We start from the raw sequence: 13,509 nt of genomic DNA on the forward strand, positions 1-13,509 counted from the left end.
ACATTAGTTAAGCACTTTTTAGAGCCGTTCTTCTCATTGCGCACTTTTTTCTGACAAACGGACAGGTTCTGTAATTCAGTTTCGGAACTGCGTTACCTGCCCGCGTGCCACTTTTACTTACATGGAAGTGAACTACAGATTTTCCTTAGGCTCTATTTTCCCATTCCTTAGCAAAATATCAAAGCCGCAGTTAATGCTGTGTAATCACTTTTATTGGGTGTTTTTTAGTTGCATTAAAACTATCGATATCGATAACAATGATTTGACAGCTGTGAATGACACTGTGTGGAGATTTCTCTTCAATAAGGGTCGGTAAGTCATCCTAAATCGTTCAATGCCAGAACAACACTTGCAAATAGTGGAAATTTACTTTGAAATAATAAATGGAAATAAATCTTTTCGTGAAGTTTTTATAGCAAAGTATTGAAGAAGACTCGAAAAGGTCGATTCGGCGTCGTTCTCAACTGGTTGACCTTTATGCTTCGATTACGTGGAAAATTTTACGTAAAGAATTTTGCTTATGAGGCTATAAAATGTAGCTCGCGCAAGAATTGAAGCCAACTGGCCATCACTTACTTCGCATTAATATTCGGATTTTTTGGAAAAAGTAGTTAAAAATTGGACTGATCGAATGAACCTTGTAAGTCATAGCCGCGGCGGACAAATGCCGGATATTATATTCAAAAAATAAATGCCGTGAAATTAGTTATAGTTTAGAAAAAAAAAAAATTATTCCAATAACATTTCTGTTTTGTATTGTGATTTTACGTTCTCAAGCTGAAAAAACGCCCTTAACATGCATATATGTATGTATGTATGTATGTCTAGCTACTGGCGCCATTTTGTGTTGGAAAGGAAATATCCCCTACCTTTATTTATAAGTAAGGTGACTTCATTTCAGTTCGCATTCGCTTCTGAACTGAGTGTCCGGCGTATTTTCAAGCTAAGAAAGGCATCGCAGTAATACAGATAAATAGGTTAAGGTCATTTAAAATCACCCGCAACAAATGAGACCATACGATAACAACCGCACTCACTTGTTAGATCACCACAAGAGAAATGGGAAAGTATTTTTCAAAACTAAATGGTCGTTATCTGCAAAGGAAAAATACATTAAATAAATGATGACAAAATGAAAAGGACTTTCTTCGGATTGTGTGGTCAATTCTACTTACAATACAAAAATACAAATAAAATACAATAGCAATGCGCTCATATGTACCTACAATCAATGGGACAAGGCGTGTGACCAGCTGGTCACTCGTGTAGACTTGCTTAAATGGTTTTGAGATACAGCGGAGCAAAATATCCAAACATATGTATGTATGCATGTGTATATGTGTGTATATATGTATGTACTTTAATCTAATAGCTAATTTATTTAATAGTACTTTTTTAAGTTACAATTTATTGCTTCATTTTAGAGAGGCACAAATTGTATGGCAAGTAATGCCTACCCTCAGGCCCGCCTTAATTAAATGCAGTTAAATGGCTGTCACCGCAAGAAAAATGAAAATTGAAAGTGATCGCCAGAACAGAGTTTCAATAAATTAACTGATAAGCATTTACAAATGTGGAATGCCACTATTTTAGAAAAACATATAGTATTCGTATATCGTATTGAAAATGCGGTTACCAAACAACCCCAACGACAATCTATCAAAAATTATAGGTTTTTAAATTTCTTCAGCGCTCAACGGTCATTATCAAAATAATCAATTATGCCAGTGGCAAAAAGTGAATATTTTCTATGATTTAATGCATCGCAGTATGCGCGAGTATGTGCTTCATAAACCCAGTAGGAAAAGTTGAAATAGTTAAAAAGCTAATTGTGGCATATATTTGCAGGATTTATGAGGAAACTAAAAAGAAAAATGATTCTAATATCGGGCGTTTTTTAAGAGTTTGAGAACTTAAAATGGTAATAAAAAACAAAAATATTGTCGAAATGAATTGTTTTTATTACATAAAAAATTATAAATACTTGCAAGGCATTTATTTTTTGAATGTGTTATTCGTGATATGGTATGTCCGCCGCGGCTTCCAATTACATGGTCGAACCGATCAGCCAAATTTTTAACTACTTTTATCAATAAATCTGAATAATAAATCTAAATGAGCCCAATCAGCAAAAATGCAACTTAAACGATGGTCATTTGGCTTCAATTCATGCACGAGCTGTATTTTTTGCATATAAGAAAAAGTCTTTACGTAAAATTTTCCACGTAGTCGAAGGATAAGTTGAAAATGATGACGAATCGACGTTTCTATACTTTGCTATAAGAACTTCACGAACATATTTACTTTCATTTATTTTTTCAAAATAAATTTTCCCAATTTGGAAGCGTTGCTCTAGCGTTAAACGATTCATGATGACTTGCCAAACCTTACTGAACAGAAATGTCAACACAGTTTGCCATTCTCAGTTGTCAAACCATAGTTATCGATATCGACAGTCCTCATGCTGCCAAAAAAACAACGCCTTATACAATAACAAAGTGAAATATTTTCAAAACTGCAGTTATTTTCAAAAGTGCAAGTTCCTCCTGTTGTACTGCCTTCCTTGATGTATTATAAGTAGAACAGAATTGCATATGGCCGGCAATTTTGTAAACTATTCAGGTTATATTTCCTACTTCACTTATGGACAAGGGCGAGGATTTAAAGGATGTGGAGAGCCAGGCGCATTGGCGATGCTTTATTCCTTACCGAATTTCCAAAAAAATTGTTTACGAATCTTGGCACTTTGTCGAGGAAAAAAGAATTCTCAATACCCCTGAAAATGTACCATTTAAGTCTGGCGAAAGCCGAATAGCGGGAGAGAATGTGCTCTGTACTATCCTCATCCTCCAGACAAGATGTACATAGTGGCTCGCCATATTTAATCCTATCAGAGCTCGTAGCTCACCACTCTTTGTCTGAAAAGAAATTCGCTGCCAGGCCTTTTCAGAAAACGCTTGGTTGTTTTACAGGTGTTCGTACTAAACCAAAACTGGCTCCAATCCAATTCGATGTTTCAGAGAATCGGAGTTTACCAATTCATCACACAATTCGTTGCCTTCAACACCACAGTCTTCCAGCACCCACATAAGAGGTCCTTTTCAGATTGGAGACCCTGCACAATCGCCTGCGCCACACCACATCATCGGTTAAGTCTGCCTTCTGAGACTGATTGCTATGTTTTAAGGATGTTAAGATGACCGAGCAAGTTTTATAAAAATATCCGTCCTTGGTCAGGCTGATATTGAAATACTGAAACACTTTTCAATACTGAGGTTTAGATTATTTTCGGTAGCCAGGGTTCAAGGTATATCAAGTATATTAAGGAGATGCAAACGACCGTTTAGAACGCAGTGTCTCTCGTTTTCTTTTACAATCAATTTTTCTAGACACCCATTAGCGAGACCGAATAGCAAATTTATACTTTTCGTCTGGTATTTAACTATTCGCCAAACTTTTGAAGTGATATAAATTTCTCACGGGTTTGTTTCATAATATGTGGGTATGTGTGTATATAAGTATGTGTGTCTGTCTGCGAAAAATTCCGCCCCTATTATAATGGCAATATATTAAATGATCAGCTAGGCAAAAAAACTAAGAAAACTATGAAAGCAATAAAATGAAAAATAAGATGACAGCGATCTATGCGGCAGTCCGTCCATCATCGCTTGCGCTGGTTTGATGTGGCTCTTCATGGCTTGGAAACTTGATCGACGAACGTTGTAGTCATTTAGAAAATTAAATAAGCGCTTTTAAATCAAGCGCATCCCTCCACTCAATCCGACGCGCTACTCAAACGCTCTTACCGCGTCCAATGTCTGCACACATACATAAGTACATATACACACACCATTGCACTCTATGCACTCACACAGCGAAGTGAGTCAAGAGTCTGAGATTGAGACTGAAATTGAAGAATGCCTTGCAGCGTTTTCGCACAAATGTATTAATTGCAAGTTGCCGAGTTAGCCAGCCCGTCATTCTTCCTCCAGTCAGTCAATCAGGCCCGTCGTCTTTGTGTTTGCTACTTATACTATCTCACTGCCTAGTTATTTATGGCATGTATTTGTTGTTGTTATCGTTGTACTCATATGCTAATAAAAACACATTCAGCTAAACATGCGCTACACCACAGCACTGCAGCATCCGAGCACCAGAAGTAGAATTGCCATTGATATTCACCTATCCGCCAGTTCGTCCGTCCACCCAGCAAACCATCATTCACTGGGTTGGCAGGCAGTGGAGGCACTGGCGTTGGCAGCAATGACGGCAGCAGCAATTACTTTTCGCTTTTGCGCATATTTGGATCACCATTTATATTAATCTCACTTGGGAAGCGATGCGCCCCGCTCTGCGCGCTTGGGTGAGGATAGGCGCATGCGTCTGCTCGTCGCGTAGCGAACCGATCTTTGGATGGTCGGCAAATGTTTGTGCAGATATCGCAAAACAAGAAGAGCAACACTGCTTTTGCTCATGCGTGCTGCAGACGTTGTTGCTGCTTTCAATATCAATGTTGTTGTTGTTGTGGTCGTTCATGTCTAACCGCGCAATTGATACCTAGGTATTAGTTGTTTCTATCTCTATGCTTGTGTGCCTATGTATATCGATCGCACCCATCGACAACAGCAAAAACAGCACACAGATTATTGCTGTAGTTGTTCGTCTGGCTGTGCCTTTCCGCACACTGGCTGCCTTTAATTACAGTGTACTTAATGTCAGCAGCTGTAAGCTTAAAACAGGAGTTGTGTAATTGAAACCCTCCGGATGCGGTGTGTAACACGCCCAAACCCTCCCTTTACCCCGCTACCGCTTCAGCTCGCGACACCAACAACGCCACTGGCCTAATTGCTGCGATCATAGATGGGCGCGAGATCGATGAATCCATTCATGGCTCCATGAAGTTGTTAGCTGGCGGCACTCTATCGCAGCATCTACAGCTTGGTCTCCAACGTCGGCTGCGGCTGCGCTTTCGACTCATGTTCTCGTTCATGTTCGCGTTCTTGTTTGCATCTGTACGGCTTTGCATTTCTCGATTTTGTGCGAGTATTTACTCTGGCTTGAGTGCATGTGTGGGTGTGCGTGTGCGTGTACACCACACACGTGGTACACTAATTAGACGTTATTTATCTAATTTGTAGTCAATAACTTTGTGAAAAGGCTAAATCAAGAGCGCGTTGCTAACTATCGCAGACATATCGAGGTTAGCGCAGATAAAGAAAAGTTCGTTTGCATGTTTGTTATCGGATATTGCGATGGAACAGAAAAAAGTGCTCATTTGCGCCCTCTCCCTTCTTTTCCATACCTTCAAAACAAGCGCTCGGTATGACAACTGCATAGTGATTGGCTTTAGTAAGGTGCAAATGGGTGGTGGAATTTAGGCCACGACCGGTGCTCCCAACTCAATATCTGTGCAATCTGTTACTATGCAGAAAGAGATCTGGCGCTGAGGTGGGTGGAATCTGAGGCATTCACGCACAGTCGTTACAAATATTGCAATGTATAGAGATCGAACAATATTTGCGGTATGTATGTATGTGTGTATGTTACTCGACTAATTTTCAATAAATTAGTTTATACGTAGTTTATGTGGGGTTTTATAGCTCTCTATTTATATACAGGGTCGTCCAAGTAAATCAGGAATATTTAACTTAAAATAAACCGAATACCTCATACTCAATACTCAAAAATAATTATATTTGCACGCACCTTGGTACAATAACAGTAGACTTGTAGTTATTCAATGTAACCTCTGTCAGTCGCAATAACCGTCTGCAACCGCGACCTGAAGCGCCTACGTGCGTGAGCCAACTATGTTTATTAAGGTCCTCACTATCATGGCGGTGGTCTTCAGAGCATTCTTAGTGTATTGGATTCTGGAGCATACAGGTGGTTCGGGAAAGCTATAGCACTTGAAGAATTCATAACTTGAGGAGTAGGCAGAGTTGCTACTTATAGTCTAATCTGAAAACCTGTTCAGTAACGCATTCACTTTGGCCAAGATATGGCTTCAGTTGGAAATGAAAATAGGTAATAATAATAATAGTCGAGTATCTATTGACAATATGGGTGTGAGGTAGGAGCACCATATATGGGTAAAAAATATTAAAAAAATTTTGAAAATTACTAGAAATCGAAAATCGATTTTTAAGGTCGAACCAAAGCGAACCAAAACGCGTATTTTCCAGGTCCTAAGTACGAGGGGTGCTATTTATATTTCCGGCCTTGGGCACTTCTAATATTGTGAGGAGCCGTCTAATGTTTTTATTGAAAAGTTCAGCAAATTTTACCCTAAACGCACTCAGAACCTTTTGATGTGTGAGCCATATTAGTGCTTGGTGTGAGCCATATTATCTTGGTAATATTTTTTACAATTTTTGACGTAGGTCAACAAGCCAAAAATGCATCGATAAACTCAAATTACTATATGGTGAGTAGGTGTGCTCGCACTGAATCTCACACAATTTTAAAAATAGGTGAACTTGGTTTTGTCTGTTTTTAGGACTCACTAAGGATAAACATTTTTAAGACCACAAAATCCTCTTAACGTAAGCTTCCAAACTAGTGAAGGCAATTATAAACTTGTTTCCATCATGTGGGGGGCGACCCGGTCTAGCATATGCAGTGTACTCTCTCTTAAGCAGACACCCAAGGGAAGTTAATAACACAGTTACAAATCAGATCGCTATCATGGAAATTTCACAGGCTGTTTTGAATTTTTTCTGAAGGAATAAAATTAAAAGATTACAGATGGTACCATTTGTTTTTTTTTTTTTTTTTTGTTTTTGCCGAAACCGGCTGAAAACATAGCTGAATTTAAAACCGAAGTTGGATCGTTCTCTAAAATTTACCTAAAACTCCAACTCATATTTATTATGGAAACTTGAAAGCCACCGTGACCTTTGGTATGCTGGAGTTCCGAACGGATTTAGCAAGCAAGTGCCAGAACTAGTAAACTTGTGCGATGCCTTACATCCCAATTAAAGTCCATGGAACAGAATGAGAGTATAAACAAAACCCATCCGCTGCACCTCATAACCTCAAACACATTTCTTTCGAAACTGTAAAAGTAGGTTACACAAAGTGTTTGAAATGTAGTCCGATTGCCATTTTCGGATGACGAGGAGAAAATCTTATGCGCTGAACAAACTACCGCACTCCAAATGGCGTTAACAAACGGCGAATTGAAAGCAACTTTTGATTATAACTATTACTTAGTAATTAACTGCTATTGTATATTATTAGATACAAAACACTTATCAGCGGCGTTCCGCTGGCATGAATTCCTCTGTATGAATACCAAATGGATTCCTCGTGTATACCCTGCTGGAAAACGCATAAGCTTCGAATTGGTACGCCTATTAAGTTTAGTTCGTCTTCCATCTGATCTCCGAGTAAGCAACTGGTGAAATCTGATGCTCTAGGGAATATCAGTTTTCCTCGACTGCTCGATTTGACAAGATGGAGTACGCTCTATATTTCTTTTTCGAACTAATTATATATATGAAAAACAAAACTGTAGCCCAACAGGCACTGAAATGGTCCTCTGTGTACAGGGTAGAGAAATCATGTGCCATTCGAGGGCCTACGTTCTATGTCATTTTCTATGGTTTGACAGCTGAGAATGGCAAACTGTGTTGACGTTTCTGTTCAGTAAGCTTTGGCAAGTCATCACGAATAGTTTAGCGTCAGAACAACCTTTCCAAATTGTGGAAATTTATTTTAAAATAGTATATCTTTTGAAATGAGAAAGGAGTTGCCGTTACGCTGAATGTCGAGCGCCATGTTGACTGAATTTTTGTATCCAAAAATGAATCAGTGAAAATACGATGTCCTTTGGCGCAACTTGCCATACAGTGCGCTTAATAATCGATTTATTGAACGGCTCGAATGGACTACTAAGTACGTATTTTACGTGAAATGGCTGTTATAATCCATACAAATTACATTGCCATGAATTATGCCTGACATTTCGTATGTATCTCAAGGCAAAGTAGTACTCGTACTCAATAGTACTTAGTTCACACCGTGAAGACTCCGTGCAACATGGGGCATATTTTCACACCTATTTAGAAAGTATATGTATGTCATTTAAAATTGAGCGAAAACTGGCAGTTTGTTTGCGAGTGAAGTGCTTGAGTTCAAATACTCCGAAGATATGGCATTTTTAAGAGAAACGTCTTCGCAAAGAGTGATATTTTTTCGTTTATTTTCTTTCCAAACAATTGCCAACGTTTTTCCTCTTTTGACAGTCAATGTTGTGAGCAACACTTCACAGAAAGCCAAATGCATGGCGAAATTTCATGGCTGTGAAGTTAGTACAAGGTTTAATTTGTAGACGCGTCGAACATACGAGTATCCCGGATATCATATTCAAGAAATAAACGTCTTGAAATTATCTACCAGGTTTTGTAAAGAAAAACGAACAGTTGCCGTCTGTTTTAACTTTTAGTCACTCCTATTTGAGTTTTTCACTTCGATTTAGACGTCGTCACTCTGTCACTCCATTTTGCATCAAATCACTTCCCTTCTGAAAAGAATTTAAAAGTTAAAAAATTTGGGCAAACAAAAAGAGGATGAAAATGGAATATGCGAAATGCAGGAGAAAAAATACTGAAAAAAGAAAGAACTCCATACCATAATTCTAATATTTTGAGATGCAGTGGCAGTGAAGATTCTGCCACATTACAAATCTTTACGAAAACTCAATAGACTTTTTTTTCTCATAACAATCTATTTTTCGGCCTTCAAAAATTAGGAAACGAGTGCTGCAAACAGGGAACCCTGTATGCCGCATGAGTAACGAAGTGTTTCATATGCAAGGATTGTAGACTACCAGGTTTAGCCAATCTGCTATGGTGAAAAACAAAATCGTGCGAGCAATTTCGGCTACGTCACCGGGTGCTCGGCAGCCGAATTCTGCCCGTGTATTTCACACGTATTCACACACTCGTCCAATCAGTCTTTGTTTAGACGACGAAGAAGTCAATGGCCGTGCTGATTTTTTTGTATACAATTACTATATAACCAACTTAAGCTCAGCTTTTTCGTAAACAAACTGCTGCCATGACCCCGGTGATGTCAGCCAATCTTTCAAACTCGATGAGAACCGGTTAGCGGTCTAGCGAGGTCACACCTTCTTAATTATTTCCCTTTTGGCTCACATGTATATAAATGGCGAACCCATTCCGTATCTTAGCAGAAATTTAATTTCTTAGTTTATGATTTTCCTGCAGGGTATTTATCTGCATATGTATAAGTGCATATACTATTCCATTGAGATTTTTCATTGATACGCGTTTGATTATCTGTTTTTTTCTTTAATACGTACACACATACACACATATGTTGCTGTACTTGCTCTACGATATGTGTATGTATGCAGGCAACATTAGCATTTGCTTAAAAAATCACTGTATTTAATATCTTGCAATTATTTGTGCCACTGGTTATTATTGCTGTTATGCAAAAAGCTACTATTTATTTGATGGAAAAGTTAATTGTTCAATTAAACGGCATGCACGATGAATACACACAAACATACACACATATGTAGGCCCATACAAAGTAAATGAAGACAAATGTGCATGTGTATGGGTGTAAATATTAATTTCTCGCCGCTCGAAGTCTGGCTGTCAAATTGACTTCTGCTATGTTTTTCTTCTTCTTTTTTACCGAGAAACCGCAAACGTTCGATTGTTGCTGCTACAATTTTTACATCATTCAGCCGGTTGAGGTTTTCTTTCGATATTTCGCATTGCCGGCATTGAATCAATTGTTGCCTTACATTATTCACACATACATACATACATATGCACAAATTCAGTGAATAGCAGCGATATGTGTTTGTGTGTATGTATATTCCATGCAGCAATAATTTGGTTTTCAAAATAGTTCCACTGAGCTAAATGCGAGCACTTGAAAAGCGTGACCTTTTGCAATTCATGCCCCGTCGAGATGGTCCGGCAGTGGTCAACCGAAGGGAACTATAAAGGAATTTTGATTGTGTAAGTAGCTCGATTTTGAAACGCAAATTTAAAATATTCAAAGTTGCTGGACTTTGCGTGTTGAAGTGGCATCGGAATTTCGATCGGAAGTTTTGAAAACTGTGCCTGAATCAGCAAATGAACACAACGAATTCACTTAACCCAATTGGAATGTTTTCGATCCAGTTCTTGCACCAAATACATAGTTCTTGGACTACATATATGTAAATACATATGTACATATACTTACACATATGTAGGTAGATACATATGTACACGCACACTTTAGCACATAACTTTTGTCTTCTTATTTTTGAATGAAGTTTATGACCAGACTCGAATTGAAATTCTTGCCATCGGCATTAGTGAGTTTGTGTTTCGCATAAAAAATCCTGGCAGCACACAGTTATTTATTTATCATTCAATTTTTTAGATTGTTTACGCTGTTGCATATGTGCCTGTTGCAACTAATCGTAAATACTGCTATGCTAAATGCTTATGTTTTTCTATGTTCATCACTGTAGTGCACTGTAGTAATGGGAATGGCTGTAAAGCGCCAAAGGGCTTGTCGGCGACGAATGTGTCGATGTTGCAAGTTGCCGCCGCCACATTTCTTTGCGTGAAATCAAGAAGTTGTGTATGCATTCCAGACGAGACGTGACGTGAAGTATCAATTTTGCTTATGCCTGGCTGAATTTGTACTTCTTTAACGCACATTTACGTACTTTTCTTAAAACTTCACTCCTTATACGGTCTATGCACGTTTATTATACTATGATATACTAAACATATGCAACAAATGAGAATTTGCTTGTGTGATATTAGGGTGGTACAAAAAAAAAAAAAAAAAAAAAAAAAAAAAAAAATGTATTGATGCTACCCCCTAAATATTCTGTGGCCAAAAACATGAAGTACAAATTGAAACATTTTTTTTCAAAATTAGTCCCCGTATTATCCAAAATATAACTTAATCACATTCGAAAGAAAAATACTTAATTTAAAATCAATTGAGGATTGACGAAAATAATGTAAAATAAAGTAGTTTAAAAAAATGTGTTACCAAAAAAGTTAGCTTTAGTTGTTACAAACCTTTGTCTATATATTTGAAGAATAGAGATTATCGCTCTGCAAACATTTTATATCAAATTTACGCAAAAACTTATTTCCTCATTGGAATTCATTGATACCAACCTATCGGAAGACGTTGTAATTTTTGCAAATGGCGTCGTACGTCAATAATATTTGGCTCCTGTGAACCAAACAGTTGCAGTATACAAATATACAAGTAATGGAGCGATAAGCTCCGCAAGAGCGTGGAATAATTGTGTCGATTCTTTTGACCAATAACCGGTCGGTGGTGAATATCGACGTCGATTTCCTAATCGTGTCGCTCCAAATGGGCAAACAATCCGCCACTTAGCTCTTCAACTGTAACAGACTAGAACCACACGAGACTTTGCAGGGAGCAGCGACTGCTGATGTCGCTGAAAACAAAGAAACATCAACCAGATGAAAGGCCACGCAATTGGGGCTTCACGAGACGAATGCTACAGCTAATTTTAGTGAAATACTTACAAGTTTACCCGTGAAAAATACAAATAGCGCATCAGTTAATGCATGCTGACCATCAGTGAGCGAATTACCGTCTAGCCTTCTTCAATCTGCGATAACGACGATTTTGTGCCGAAAAATCCGCGTGCTATGCACGAAGAGCCATTGCATCAGCTCAAAGAAACAGTATGGAGTGGCATTCAGGCGGGAGGAATGATTGGGCCGTATTTTTTTGAGAATTAGATCGTATTTTTTTGAGGATGTCATCAGCAATGCAGACACTGTTGCTGGCGAACGCTACAGGGCCATGATTAAAGTGTACTTACTGCCGGAATTGGATGAGCAGAGCTTAGCTAACATTAGTTTCAACAAGATGGTGCACGCACAGTACGGGACACAACGGATATTGTGAAGGAAGTGTTTTTAAGTTTTGGCGATTTGGCATGACCAGCAAGATCTCCGATTTAACCATCCCAGACTTCTTTCTTTGGGGTTACTTGAAGTTGTGGGCTTACGCGGAAAAGCTTGAGACAATCGCAACTCTTAAGGGTAATATTCGACAGGAATGCGAACAGTTATCACCGGACATAATTAAAATAATGATTTCCATGAGTTGAAATCAATAATTTTTATTTAGTAAAAAAGTTATTCAAGAAAAAAAGTGTATGATTAATTAATGTTTGAAAAAAGAATAAAGTTTAATTTCTTTCACCCTAATGCCTGTATGCACACTCCAGCAAGCATTTTCGATCGCTTAACAATTTTAGATGTTTTCCCGTGTGGGTGATTTTAATTTTCTTTTAGGGCTCTTTTTATCATGCAGGTACTAAATTAACAGGTGGGTGTTTCATAGGTACACAAACTGAATAGTTTTAATAAAAAATTCACGTTTACTGCATGAAGATGGTAGAAAGTATTTTATTCAAAAGTAATATCCATTACTAGTTGCACACTTCCACATTTTTGTGAGAAACGAAATTTAACTCTGTATGTGTGTATCTCATTGATGGAAACAAGTGGTTTTCATATGGGCACATGCCTGGTGAGCAGGCCATATAGGACAGTGCCTCCAAGCCAAGCGTCTTTAAAGGACGCTCCTGTTATTGAAAGTCCAATAAGTCAATTGTTTCGCTATAGCTTTACTTTTTATAGAAATTCATTTTAAAAATATTCCCGAAAATGCAACGCTGAACGGTATGACAAAGTATGCATACAGTTCAATTAACTTCAAAAATAAATTTATTAAGTTTAAGATTAGCTTTTTTGAATACTTCGTGTCCAATTGGTTGCTTTTCCTGCGATATTTGGTTTCATGTCTCCATCAACTTTTTTTTTGGCTATTATACTTTGTCAAATTTTTAAATTCAAGTTAAATAATAATTTGAGAGCCATTCTTTGATAATTTGATACTAGAGGTCATTGTCTTGTTAGAACACCGAACCTTGCCCAAGACTCAAGCATTATTCTGATGGCTTCAAATGCTGTTCCAATATGTTTTTGTATTCATATCGGTCCATAGTATCTTGAATAAAGGACATCTTTCCAATGCCAGAAGCAGCTATAGCTCGCCAAACCGTTACGCCCCCCAAAGTCGTGCTTGACAGTAGGTATCCAATCTTCTTCCATATCGGCATTTCTGCTCCGGCATATTTTAGCCTGGCCGCCGTAGCCGAATGGGTTGGTGCGTGATTACCATTCGGAATTCACAGAGAGGTCGTTGGTTCGAATCTCGGTGAAAGCAAAATTAATAAAAACATTTTTCTAATAGCGGTGGCCCCTCGGCAGGCAATGGCAAACCTCCGAGTGTATTTCTGCCATGAAAAAGCTCCTCATAAAAATATCTGCCGTTCGGAATCGGCTTGAATCTGTAGGTCCCTCCATTTGTGGAACAACATCAAGATGCACACACCACAAATAGGAGGAGGAGCTCGGCCAAACACCTAACAGAAGTGTACGCGCCAATTATTTATTTATT

General features: G+C 38.2%; 1 protein-coding gene across 2 annotated transcripts in view; it reads left to right on the top strand.

Moving 5' to 3' along the window:
* Positions 1–13,509, top strand: part of LOC128862217 (breast cancer anti-estrogen resistance protein 1) — a 115,499-nt gene that overhangs the window by 59,624 nt on the left and 42,366 nt on the right. The window lies entirely within an intron of this gene.

This window comes from Anastrepha ludens, chromosome 4 (genome assembly GCF_028408465.1).
Source record: "Anastrepha ludens isolate Willacy chromosome 4, idAnaLude1.1, whole genome shotgun sequence".
Taxonomy (NCBI): domain Eukaryota; kingdom Metazoa; phylum Arthropoda; class Insecta; order Diptera; family Tephritidae; genus Anastrepha; species Anastrepha ludens.